Below are 12,923 nucleotides of genomic sequence, written 5' to 3' on the forward strand. Positions count from 1 at the left end.
CAAAAAACATTAGTAATACACTTTTACATTAACAACGCCAATAGCTCTAAATATTGCCAATGCAAGACCTATTACATTGCAAACGTTTCTTTAACTACTAGCCACATTTGCAAAGTGGTGGAGAAAGGGGGCTGGGCCTCTGACCAGTGCTCAGGAATTTCACTGCGTAGGACTTACAGGAGGTACCAGGAGGGCTTCTTGGCCCCCAAAGTCCCTCAGCAGTAAAGTGGGCTTCATCCCCCAACCAGTAGTGTGCCACAAGGTGCGTATGCAGAGTGGTGGAGAAAGGAGTGCGTGGCCCCTGAAGACCTCCTAGCAACCCCACTGTGTGGGACTTACTAGAGGTAACAGGAGGGGTAGTTGGCCCCCAAGGAAATCTTTGGGGGCCAACGTCCCCTTTCTCTACCACTCTGCCATGCCCCCTTTCTCCATCACTCTGCAATCCAGGCCTTAGTGGTAGGGACAAACTTACTCCCCCAGTGTAGAGCTATTTCTCATTTTGCTAGTAACAACGCAATGGATGTATATCTGCGTAGTTGCTTGGGAATGTTATGGACATACCCGAGTAGGGCCACCTCTGAATAAGGGTACAAGACTAAGCCAGTCATGCGAGTAAGGATAATATACACTGCGCTCCAGTATTCTTCTATTTTTACACAAGACCACGTCATATGGGCAAAGTCCGCATAGTCCACACCGCAGTTGGGACATTTATGTGATTTGGAGGAGTCGAAAGAGTTAAGTTTGGCTGGTGTCAGATAAGCTCTCCACAGAAATTTAAAGGAGCAACTTGTGCCTGCTATTGGAAGGCACTTCTTTAATTTGCGTGCAGCAAAAGGACCATTGTGAATCATCAATTGGGTGTCCTAAGTCTCGTTCCCAAACATCCTGTATTTTGGTGTCTCTGGCATGGACAAGAGTTATGCAAGCTTTATATAATTTTGAAATTAGGTGATCACCCTCAACACTAGTAATTAGGGTTGTTAGTGGCAAATAGGGCTCCAGCTCTAGTGGAAAGTCCGCAATTTGCGCTCTCAACCCGCATCTGAGTATATTAAGGACAAATCTGTCCAGGAAGGGTGCTTCACAGAATCGTGCGTCTTCCGCAAAATTGAATACATGGCCCCTGGGAAAAGGTCGCCAAATGTGTCTAAGGAATAGGAGTTGACCATGCGCTGTACTATCTTCTCTTATGTTAGAGGCAGCAATGGGTTTTTACCTAAGGTATTGCAGAGGAATAAAGAGAACATCCCCCAGGCATTTGCACTAACTTCTTCCAAGCACAGCAGGTCGCAGACACAGTCTGAATATCCTGTGGGTCTCTGGGGAAACCTTTAGGCAAAATGGCATTTAACGGTATAGGATGCCCTAGGTCTGCTTCCAACCAGGAATAGGGCAGTCCCGCGTCTGGATGAAACCAAGATCATGCAAAACTACATTCCAAAGTCAGTTCTATCTGTGTGAGCATGGGTTTTTCAGCTCATGTGTATTTGTTCTACATATGAACTGCTTCTGCCTCGTAGCCAAAATCATCACGATTTTGGAATAGTGCATTAAGAATCAATTCAACAAGTGACTTGACCTTGTTGGTGGAACTAAAGATTAAGAGGTCCAATTGGCACCCCTAGCTAGAGAGAGGGACCGAGTGGAACTACAGAAAAGAAATCTAATTAACTGAAGAAATCACTGTTGTTGTCATAGCCCTGAAGAAGACCCTTGAGTTCAAAACGCATTTGCTACAGTCATTTTTATGAAGAATGTTGTCAATAAAGCACCAAAGAAACTGAAATCTGCTGAATTGATGTGCTTCTCTTTACTTTGTTTGAACTTGTGAAAAATATCAATTCTCATATGTGTTGGAGTGCTGAATCATTTTTGATGTTGTAAACACATGGGATCTTTTTCCTTGAAGGCTTAAGGGGTATCGAGCCTCTGATTCTCTGCACCCTCATATATTACAAAATATTACCACTATAGTTAAAAAGATCGGTGCATTGATAATTACCCCATACCACTTGTTTTGTGTTTGTTTACATTTTCCGCATTTACCACATAATCCATCATCTGTTGCATAATTCTGCAGGTTTAAACAAAAAAAAACTTGTTTCAAGCTCAAATGGCTCAAACTTTACAAAATATTCAGCGACAAGTTTTACAGCATGGTTGAAGTTAAATGTGGGTGTTAATTTGGTACTAAGGGTACGCAAACCACTCTTGCTTCTTTCTGCACCTTCCTTGCCTCTTTCTGCATTTCTCTTGCTTCATTCTGTACCTTTCTTTCTTTTTCTGCACTTCTATTGCCTCTTTCTGCACATCTCTTCTGCTTTCTGCACTTCCCTTCTTTTTGCACCTCTCTTGCTTCTTTCTGCACCTCTCTTCCTTCTTTCTTCTGAACCTCTCTTGCCTCTTTCTGCAACTCTGTTGCTTCTTTCTGCACTTTTCTTGCCTCTTTCTGCACCCTCTTCCCTCTTTTTACACCTCTCTTGCCTGTTTCTGCACCTCTCTTGCCTCTTTCTGCACTTCTCTTGCCTCTTTCTACCCCTCAATTGCTTCTTTCTGCACTTCCCTTGCTGCTTTCTGCAACTCTCTTGCTTCTTTCTGCATTGCATTTGCCTCTTTCTGCACCTCTTTTGCTTCTTTCTGCACTTCTCTTGCTTCTTTCTACACCTCTGTTGTTTCTTCATAAAGACCTCATCCATCTTTCTGCACCCTTCTTCCCTGTTTCTGCACCTCTCTTACCTCCTTCTGTACTTCTCTTGCCTCTTTCTGCACTTCTCCTGCCTCTTTCTGCATTTCTGTTGCTTCTTTCTGTACTTCTCTTGCCTCTTTCTGCACCCCTCGTGCCTCATTCTGCACCTCTATTGCTTCTTTCTACACTTCTTTTGCTTCTTTCTACACCTCTATTGCTTCTTTCTGTACCCCTCTTGCCTCTTTCTGTAACCCTCTTCCCTCTTTCTGCACTTCTCTTGCCTCTTTCTGCACCTATCTCGCCTCTTTATGTACTTCCCTCGCCTCTTTCTGTACCTCTGGTAGTTCTTTCTGCACTTCTCTTGCTTTTTCCATACCTCTCTTGCTTCTTTAAAAACAACCTTCTTGCCTTTTACTGCAACCCTCTTTCCGTATCTCTGTTGCTTCTTTCTGCACTTCTCTTGCCTCTTTCTGCACCGCTCTTGCCTATTTCTGCACCTCACCTGCCTTTTTCGGCATCTCTCTTGCCTCTTTCTGTCCCTCTTGTGCCTTTTTCTTCACCCCAATTGCCTCTTTATGCACTTCTCTTGCTTTTTTTGCACCTTTCTCATTTCTTTCTTCAACTCTCTTGTCTCTTCCATCACTTCTTTTTCATCTTTCTAAACCTCTGTTGTTTCATTCAGCACTTTTCTTGCCTTTGTCCGCACTTCACTTGCCTTTTTCTGCACTTCTCTAGCCTCTTTCTGTAACTCTCTTACCTCTTTCTCCACCTCACCTGCTTCTTTCTGCACCTGTCTTGCCTCTTTCTGCACCCCTATTCCATCTTTCTGCACCTCTCTTGCCTCTTTCTGCACCCCTGTTCCTTCTTTCTGCACCTCTCTTCAATGTTTCTGCACCTCTCTGGGCTCTTTCTGTACTTCTCTTGGCTCTTTCTGTACCTCTCTTGCTTCTTTCTGTACTTCTCTTGCCTCTTTATGTACCCCTCTTGCCTCATTCTGCACCTCCGTTGCTTCTTTCTGCACTTCTTGCGCTTCTTTATGGCCTCTATTGCTTCCTTCTGCACCCCTCTTGCCCTTTTCTGCACTTCTCTTGCCTTTTTCTGCACCTCACTACCCTCTATCTGACATCTATTGCTTCTTTCTGCACCCCTCTTGCCTCTTTCTGCATGCCTCTTCTTTCTTTCTGCACTTCCCTTGCCTCTTTCTGTACCCCTCTCACCTCTTTCTGTACCTCTGTTGGTTTTTTCTGCACTTCTCTTGCTTTTTCCATACCTCTCTTGCTTCTTTCTGCACCCTTCTTGCCTTTTTCTGTACCCCTCTTTTCTCTTTCTGTACCTCTCTTGCCTGTTTCTGCAATTCTCTTGCCTCTTTCTGTAGTTCTATTGCCTCCTTCTGCACCTCTGTTGCTTCTTTCTGCACTTCTCTTGCCTCTTTCTGCACCCCTCTTGCCTATTTCTGTACCACACTTGCCTCTTTCTGCATCTCTCTTGCCTTTTTCTGTACCTCTTGTGCCTCTTTCTGCACCCCACTTGCCTCTTTCTGCACTTCTCTTGCTTTTTATGCACCTTTCTTGACTCTTTCTGCAACTCTCTTGTCTCTTCCATGACTTCTCTTTCTTCTTTCCACACCTCTGTTGTTTCATTCAGCACTTCTCTTGCCTTTTTCTGCACTTCTCTTGCCTTTTTCTGCACCTCTCTTGTCTCTTGTTGTACCTCTCTTGCCTCTTTCTCCACCTCACTTGCTACTTTCTGCACCCGTCTTGCCTCTTTCTGCACCCCTTCCCTCTTTTTGCACCTCTCTTCCCTCTTTCTGTACCTTGTGCCTCTTCTGCACTTCTCTAGCCTCTTTCTGAACCTTTGTTACTTCCTTCTGCACTTCTCGTGCTACTTTCTGCACTGGTCTTGCTTCTTTCTGCACCCTGTTGCCTCTTTCTTCACTCGTCTTCTCTCTTTCTGCACCTCTCTTGTCTCTTTGTGCACCTCTCTTGCCTCTTTCTGCAAATCTGTTGCCTCTCTCTGCACAGCTGTTACTTGCTTCTGCACTTCTCTTGCCTCTTTCTGCATTTCTGTTGCTTTTTTTGCACGTTCCTTGCCTCTTTCTGCATTTCTGTGCCTTCTTTCTGCACTTCTCTTGCCTGTTTCTGAACATCTGTTGCTTCTTTCCAATTTTCTCTTGCCTCTTTTTGCTCCCCTAGTACCTCGTTCTGCATCTCTGTTGCTTCTTTCTGCACCTCTCTTGCTTATTTCTGCACCCTCCTGCCTCTTTCTGCACCCCTCTTCCCTCGTTCTGCACCTCTCTTGCCTCTTTCTGCACTTCTCTTGCCTCTTTCTGCCCCTCGATTGCTTCTTTCTGCACTTCCCTTGCTTCTTTTTGCAACTCTCTTGCTTCTTTCTGTTTTGCATTTGCCTCTTTCTGTACCTCTTTTGCTTCTTTCAGCGCTTCTCTTGCTTATTTCTGTGAGAAGTTGGCCTGATATATGCTGTCCACTAGTTATAGTGCGCACCCTGTATCAGTTATAGTGGGCACCCTGTATCAGTCCAAACATCCCCTATAGGTTAAAGACAACCTTTTTGAAAGCTATCCTAGTGGTAGCTATGGCGAGCAGGCTTCAGGCTAAGTCTTGAAGGAATGTAAAGCAGCTTGTTTTACCAGTCTATAATCTCTTGAGTGTCTAAATGAAAGATAATCACACCAGGTATATATATAAAATATATGGATTTATTACTAAACACACCCTCCTACTCTCTTTATGAGACTAGAGGTCAAAACACATAAGTTAAACTTCAATAATCACAGTAATATAGCACAAATACACTTCAGGCCCTTGGGACGAGCCAAGCCATATACAAAAATAGTGGTATAAGAACCACGACTTAACTAGACACAAGGCCTAGAGCCTGTAGAATCGCTGGGTCACCAAGGAACCACCCAAGGTAGTGACACAGGGGACCCACGGGGGCGTGTGCAGTGTGTGAACACAGCCGCAAGCTCCCGTTAGCTTCTATGGGGAAAGTTGTGGTTAGATTTTTAAAGATTAGGGACACTTAGAAATGAGTCAGGACCAAACCCTTTTGAAGTTAGGAAGTTCTAGGGCTAGCACCCATGGGAGCACCGGAGTCCTTGTGTTACCTCACCCAGGGAAGCCTGGTGCATAGGTGTCTTTTGGTGTTGAGTCGCGTCGTCGATTTCAATAGGAGCTGGCAAAGAAGTGTTGCTTCTGTGAAGATGCAAAGTATCCGAAGAGATCCAAGCCCAGATCAGAGATGAGAAGAACCTGAAAGCAGAGGGGACAGAGTCTGGGTGACTAGCCAGTGACCAGGAAGGCGATGGACAGATGCCCACCGATGTTGGGTGATTTCAGGTGAAAGAAGTGAAGCTTGACTCTTCAGCCACGAGGACCAGGAGGCATCGAGGACAACCAGGAGATGGATTTGAGCTGTCCCAAAAAAGGATGTCGAGTGCTGCAACGTCAGTGCCCAGATTGGACACAACAAGCCTTGGCAACAGCAACCCATACAGAAACGAGAAAGATGCTTCGGTGCAGACCAGCAAGGTCTGAGGGACTCACCACTTGGTAGGGAGTTTGGGCACATCTGGAGCAACCAGGGAAGCCCAAGGAAATTCAAAGTTACCCCCTCAGGGACCCACCAGTCAACAGACCAGGGATCACAAAGGGACCTTGAGATGAAACACAAAATGGCAGCCCACGGGTCACTCAAGAGATGTCGAGAAGTGAAGGGAGATTTCTTCAGTCCTCTAGTCTTGAGTAGAGTGTCGAAGTTCCAGGGTTCAGCTTCAGAGTTTCATCCAGGGATATCTAAAGTTCTGGTTACAGAGGTTCTTTACTTATACCTAAGGAAGGGGTTGGACTAGCTCTGGGGACCCACCTATGGGAGGGTTTGGAAAGAGGGGTGGCTACACCGATTTCATTTGTCCAGTTTCACACCAGAGCAGGGTCTGGAAGCCCCTGGACCATTTTGAGATGGACTATGCACAGGGACACCAAATGTGCCCCCAGTGCAGGACTTCAAAGCACTCAGAGAGTGTTCCCACCCAGCCCTAATACACATAAGCCTGTCTGGGAGGTGGTTACACCTCCCTGTGACAGGAACCTATTGTCCAGGCCTCCCCTGCCAGAGTTTCATTCAGCAGCTGGAGGCCAGACCCAGGTCTGTGGCTGCAGCATCCATTTTGAGATGCCAGGGCTCTGTTATGTTTCTACCGGGTAACCCAGTACTGTCATGTCTCTCCATCTAGAAGGGTTGAATTCTACCCCCACCACCAGAACTGGTGGGGGGTAGGATTCCAAAATGTTTGACACCAAACACGACATGTTTCTTTGCAGCCATCCCAAAGTTAGCATTTACCGCAAGGTTATATGGTCAGGCTGCATTACAAACAGCATCAGAGAAGGGTCTCCAAATGCTGCAGAGGGGCTCTGCTCATGCAGGGGCACCTTCTCACATAAGAACCAAGCACTCTGCCCTCAGGATTGATAAGGCCTGCCATAGGAGTGACTTATAGGTTTATATGTGTGTATATATATATATAGTGATATGGGTAACCTATATCACAGTAAGGGGTGCATGCACCACCTTACCCAGGCAGCATTAGCAGTCCTGTGGCTTTCCAGGGGTGGCAAAATACATGCTTCAGCCGCTGGTAGGCCTCTGGTGTACCTATGCCCTGGATACATAGTGTACCATATACTAGGGACTCATAAGGGTACCTCAGGATCCAATCTGAGGTGTACCTAAAGTACATGTAATCAATTTATAGAGGAAGCAGCTATGCTAGGGCCCTGAATAGCAGGGTCCCAGCAAGACTAAAGTCGAAAAACAGTGAAACACCAGCAAAAAGTAGGGGTATACATGTGAAGCAGATCCTACTCTCCTACGCTTTCTACACCTTTCTCGTTTCTTTCTGCAACTCTCTTGTCTCTTCCATCACTTCACGTTCTTCTTTCTAACCCTCTGTTGTTTCATTTAGCACTTCTCGTGCCTTATTCTGCACTTCTCTTGCCTTTTTCTGCACCTCTCTAGCCTCTTTCTGTACCTCTCTTGGCTCCTTCTCCACCTCACTTGCTTCTTTCTGCACCTGTCTTGCCTCTTTATGCACCCCTATTCCCTCTTTCTGGACCTCTCTTGCCTCTTTCTGCAGCCCTGTTCCTTCTTTCTGCACCTCCCTTGAATGTTTCTGCACCTCTCTGGACTCTTTCTGCACTTCTCTTGCTTCTTTCTGTACTTCTCTTGCCTTTTTATGCACTCCTCTTGTCTCATTCTGCACCTCTGTTGCTTCTTTCTGCACTTCTTTTGCTTATTTCTGCACCCCTCCTGCCTCTTTCTGCACCCGTCTTTCCTTGTTCTGCCCCTGGATTGCTTCTTTCTGCACTTCCCTTGTTCTTTCTGCAACTCTCTTGCTTCTTTCTGCATTGCATTTGCCTCTTTGTGAACCTCTTTTGCTTCTTTCAGCACTTCTCTTGCTTCTTTCTGCACCTCTATTGCTTCTTTCTGCAAACCTCTTGCCTCTTTCTGCATCCCTCTTTCTGCACCTCTCTTGCCTCTTGCTGTACCTATCTTGCCTCTTTCTGCTCTTCCCTTGCCTCTTTCTGTATCTCTGTTGGTTCTTTATCCACACCTCTCTTCTTTCTTTCTTCACCGTTCTTGCATTTTTCTGCATCCCTCTATCCTCTTTCTGTAACTCTCTTGCCTGTTTTTGCAATTCTCTTGCCTCTTTTTGCAGTTCTCTTGCCTTCTTCTGCACCTCTGTTGCATCTTTCTGCACTACTCTGGCCTCTTTCTGCACCCCTCTTGCCTGTTTCTGCATCTCTCTTTTCTCTTTCTGCACCTCTCGTGCCTCTTTTTGCACCCCACTTGACTCTTTTTGCACCTCTCTTGCTTTTTCTGCACCTTTCTCATTTCTTTCTTCAACTCTCTTGTCTCTTCCATCGCTTCTCTTTCTTCTTTCTATACCTCTGTTGTTTCATTAAGCACTTCTCTTGCCTTTTCCTGCATGTCTCTAGCCTTTTTCTGCACCTCTCTAGCCTCTTTCTATACCTCTCTTGCCTCTTTTTCCACCTCACCCGCTTCTATCTGCACCCGTCTTGCCCCTTTCTGCACCCCTGTTCCTTCTTTCTGCACCTCTCTTGCCTGTTTCTGTACCTCTCTGGGCTCTTTCTGCACTTCTCTTGCCTATTCCTCCATCTCTCTTGCTGCTTTCTGTACTTTGCTTGCCTCTTTATGCACCCCTCTTCCCTCATTCTGCACCTCTGTTGCTTCTTTCTGTACTTCTTTTGCTTCTTTTTGCACCTCTATTGCTTCTTTCTGTACCCCTCTTGCCTCTTTCTGTACCCCTCTTCCCTCTTTCTGCTCCTCTCTTGCCTCTTTCTGTACCTATCTTGCCTCTTTCTGTACCCCTCTTGCCTCTTTCTGTACCTCTGTTGGTTCTTTCTGCACTTCTCTAGCATTTTCCACACCTCTCTTGCTTTTTTGTACCCTTCTTGCCTTTTTCTGCACCCCTCTTTCCTTGTTCTGTACCTCTCTTGCCTAGTTCTTTAATTCTCTTGTCTATTTCAGCAGTTCTCTTGCCTCCTTCTGCACCTATGTTGCTTCTTTCTGCACTTCTCTTGCCTCTTTTTGCACCCATCTTGCCGGTTTCTGCACCTCACTTGCCTCTTTCTGCACCCCACTTGCCTCTTTCTGCAGTTCTGTTGCCTCTTCCTGCAGGGCTGTTACTTGTTTTTGCACTCCTCTTGCCTCTTTCTGCATTTCAGTTGCTTTTCTCTGCACTTCCTTGCCTTTTTCTGCATTTCTGTGCCTTCTTTCTGCATTTCTCTTGCCTGTTTCTGCACTTCCAAACTTCTCTTTCCTCTATTTGCACCCCTCTTTCTCCATCTCTGTTGCTTCTTTCTGCACCTCTCTTGCTGATTTCTGCACCCCACCAGCCTCTTTCTGTACCCCTCTTCCCTCGTTCTGCACCTCTCTTTCCTCATTCTGCATGCCTGTTCCCTTTTTCTGCACCTCTCTTGCTTTTTTTGTACCCTTCTTGCCTTTTTCTTCACCCCTCTTTCCTCGTTCTGCACCTCTCTTGCCTGGTTCTGCAATTCTCCTGTCTATTTCAGCAGTTCTCTTGCCTCCTTCTGCACCTATGTTGCTTCTTTCTGCAGTTCTCTTGCCTCTTTCTGCACCCATCTTGCCTGTTTCTGCACCTCACTTGCCTCTTCCTGCACCCCACTTGCCTCTTTCTGCACTTCTCTTGCTTTTTCTGCATCTTTCTTATTTCTTTCTGCAACTCTCTTGTCTCTTCTATCACTTCTCTTTCTTCTTTCTACACCTCTGTTGTTTCATTCAGCACTTCTCTTGCCACTTCTCTTGCCTTTTTCTGCACTTGTCTTGCCTCTTTCTCTATCTCACTTGCTTCTTTCTGTGCCCATCTTGCCTCTTTCTGCACCCCCTCTTCCCTCTTTCTGCACCTCTCTTCCCCCTTTCTGTACCTCTTGCCTCTACTGCACTTCTCTTTCCTCACCTCTGTTGCTTCTTTCTTCACTTCTTGTGCTTCTTTCTGCACCTCTCTTGCTTCTTTATGCACCCCTGTTGCCTCTTTCTGCACTTGTCTTCTTTCTTTCTGTACCTCTCTTGTCTCTCTGTGCACCTCTCTTGACTCTTTCTGCAGTTCTGTTGCCTCTTTCTGCAGAGCTGTTACTTGTTTTTGCACTTCCCTTGCCTTTTTCTGTATTTCTGTGCTTTCTTTCTGCATTTCTCTTGCCTGTTTCCGCACCTCTGTTGCTTCTTTCCAAACTTCTCTTTCCTCTTTTTGCACCCCTCTTCCCTCTTTCTCCATCTCTGTTGCTTCTTTCTGCACCTCTCTTGCTGATTTCTGCACCCCACCAACCTCTTTCTGTACCCCTCTTCCCTCGTTCTGCACCTCTCTTGCCTCATTCTGCATGCCTGTTCCCTTTTTCTGCACCTCTCTTACCTCTATCTGCAGTTCTCTTGCCTCCTTCTGCACCTCTGTTGCTTCTTTATGTACTTCTCTTGCTTCTAGCTGGGCCCCTCTTGCCTCTTTTTGCACCCCTCTTCCCTCTCTCTGCACCTCTATTGCCTCTTTCTGCACCTCTCTTTTGTCTGCACGTCTCTTGCTTCTTTCTGTACTTCTCTCACTTCTTTCTCTATTCAAATGGGAAGTGCAAGCTATCAAGTTTAAAGGTCTGCGTGCTCTCATGACTGAGGTATATATCTACTTGTACATGTATTCTCACATGTGTAATGCATCTAAAGATGGTAGCTTAGAAATCGGGTAGCTTTTCCCATAGGTGTTCAAATCTTCAAATTTCTGCTCTATCATTCGGTTGCACAGGTAGACATGTCTTAAGTATATAGGTGTTATAGAGTCCCTCAAATATACTATTGAATACCCAAGTGCCCTGTATTATGAGCAGAAAAAAATACATACCACCTTTTTGTATACAAATTTACAGAGTATGCTGTTTGAAACACAGGTATTCAAGTATTTGTATGTTTCTTTTTATGTAACATTTCACTAGGTAAAAGCACAGACACACAAATGCGTACCGTCACAAACTTGGTGAGACTTACAACAGTGATACGGTTAGGATTGCAGTTTTACATTTGGCATGCCTAACATCTTTAGCAGTCGATGAATAGTGAACCTTCAAGAGAAAAGTGAAGTTTAAGACATCTTGGGAAAAGGATTAGTGATAAGGCTACTTTGCATGAGTCCTCCTCACACCCTTATATAACCTTTCATACACCCACTCTAAAATACAGACTTCCATTCTCAAAACCATAGACACAACAATACCAGTTAGTACATACCCACTCACTGATTCACAGGTCTACACACACATCCACTCACTCACCCATATAGTCACTCATATACATATAGTCAATTGTAGACACCAACACTCACATATACCACATTTTACATATGTAGTTACTCACATGCATACCACTGAGACATCCATTCATTTACCAACACAGCCATATGCATACTCACTCACCCATACAGCCCCTCACGGATATACTCATAAACCCATCCACCCAGAGAATAACCCACTCACACATACATGCAGGGAGTCAAACACCGCCCACCCACCCACACAGACACTCAGGCACCCATAAAGGTACTTAGACAAGCAATCATTAACCCATATAGACAATCATGTAGCTACTCACCAACCAATGCTGCCACTTACACACCAACTGACAGACTGATACAGACATTCACACAGATGAATCACTCACCCATGCATTCACTGAGCACCTTTAATCACTTACTTATACAGTCAGTCAGGGACGTTATAGTTAGTTGGACATTTCACTCATACAAAATCAGAGAAATTCGGCCGTTATAGTTAGTTGAGCTAAGTATAACTCACGCCCCGCAATGCACTGCTGATGACATCACATATTACATCACTCATGACATGGTCAGTGACATCACTCATGACATCTCAAATAACATCACTAATGACATCACTGATGACATCATCCAGTGACTGTGTTTCTGTAAAGTTTAAATGTTTATATATATATATATATATATATATATATATATATATATATATATATATATATATATATATATATATATATATATATATATATAAACAGAGTGACTGGCCAACTAAAAATTAATTAAACAGAGTGACTGGCCAACTAAAAACTAATTAAACACGCTGTGATAAGGATCTGTGGCATCGTTTTTTCAGGAACGAGGAAATTACGATTTGTTTGGAGATTTGGGGTTTGCGTCCCCGCCACAGCCCACCGCTGTAAGAGACTCGGGTTTCTTCGCGAAAGCTGTTTTGGAGATATATATATATATTTATATATATATCTATATCTATATCTATATATATATATCTATATCTATATCTATATCTATATATATATATATATATATATATATATATATATATATATATATATATATATATATATATATATATATATATATATATATATATATATATATATATATAGGCCAAGGTATATTGAAGAATGAGTGGGTGTATGTATGTCTGAATGGAGGATGATTTAGTAGGTGCATGACTGACTGTATAAGTGAGAGGTTAAACGTGTCTTACTGAATGCATAGGTTAGTGACCAAACTGTGTGAAGGTCTGTATCAGTCTGACAGTTGGTGTGTAAGTGGCTGCATGGGTTGGTGAGTAGCTACAACAGTGTCTAAATGAGTTATTGATTGGTTGTCTGA

Source organism: Triturus cristatus, chromosome 5_2, assembly GCF_964204655.1.
Source record: "Triturus cristatus chromosome 5_2, aTriCri1.1, whole genome shotgun sequence".
NCBI lineage: Eukaryota > Metazoa > Chordata > Amphibia > Caudata > Salamandridae > Triturus > Triturus cristatus.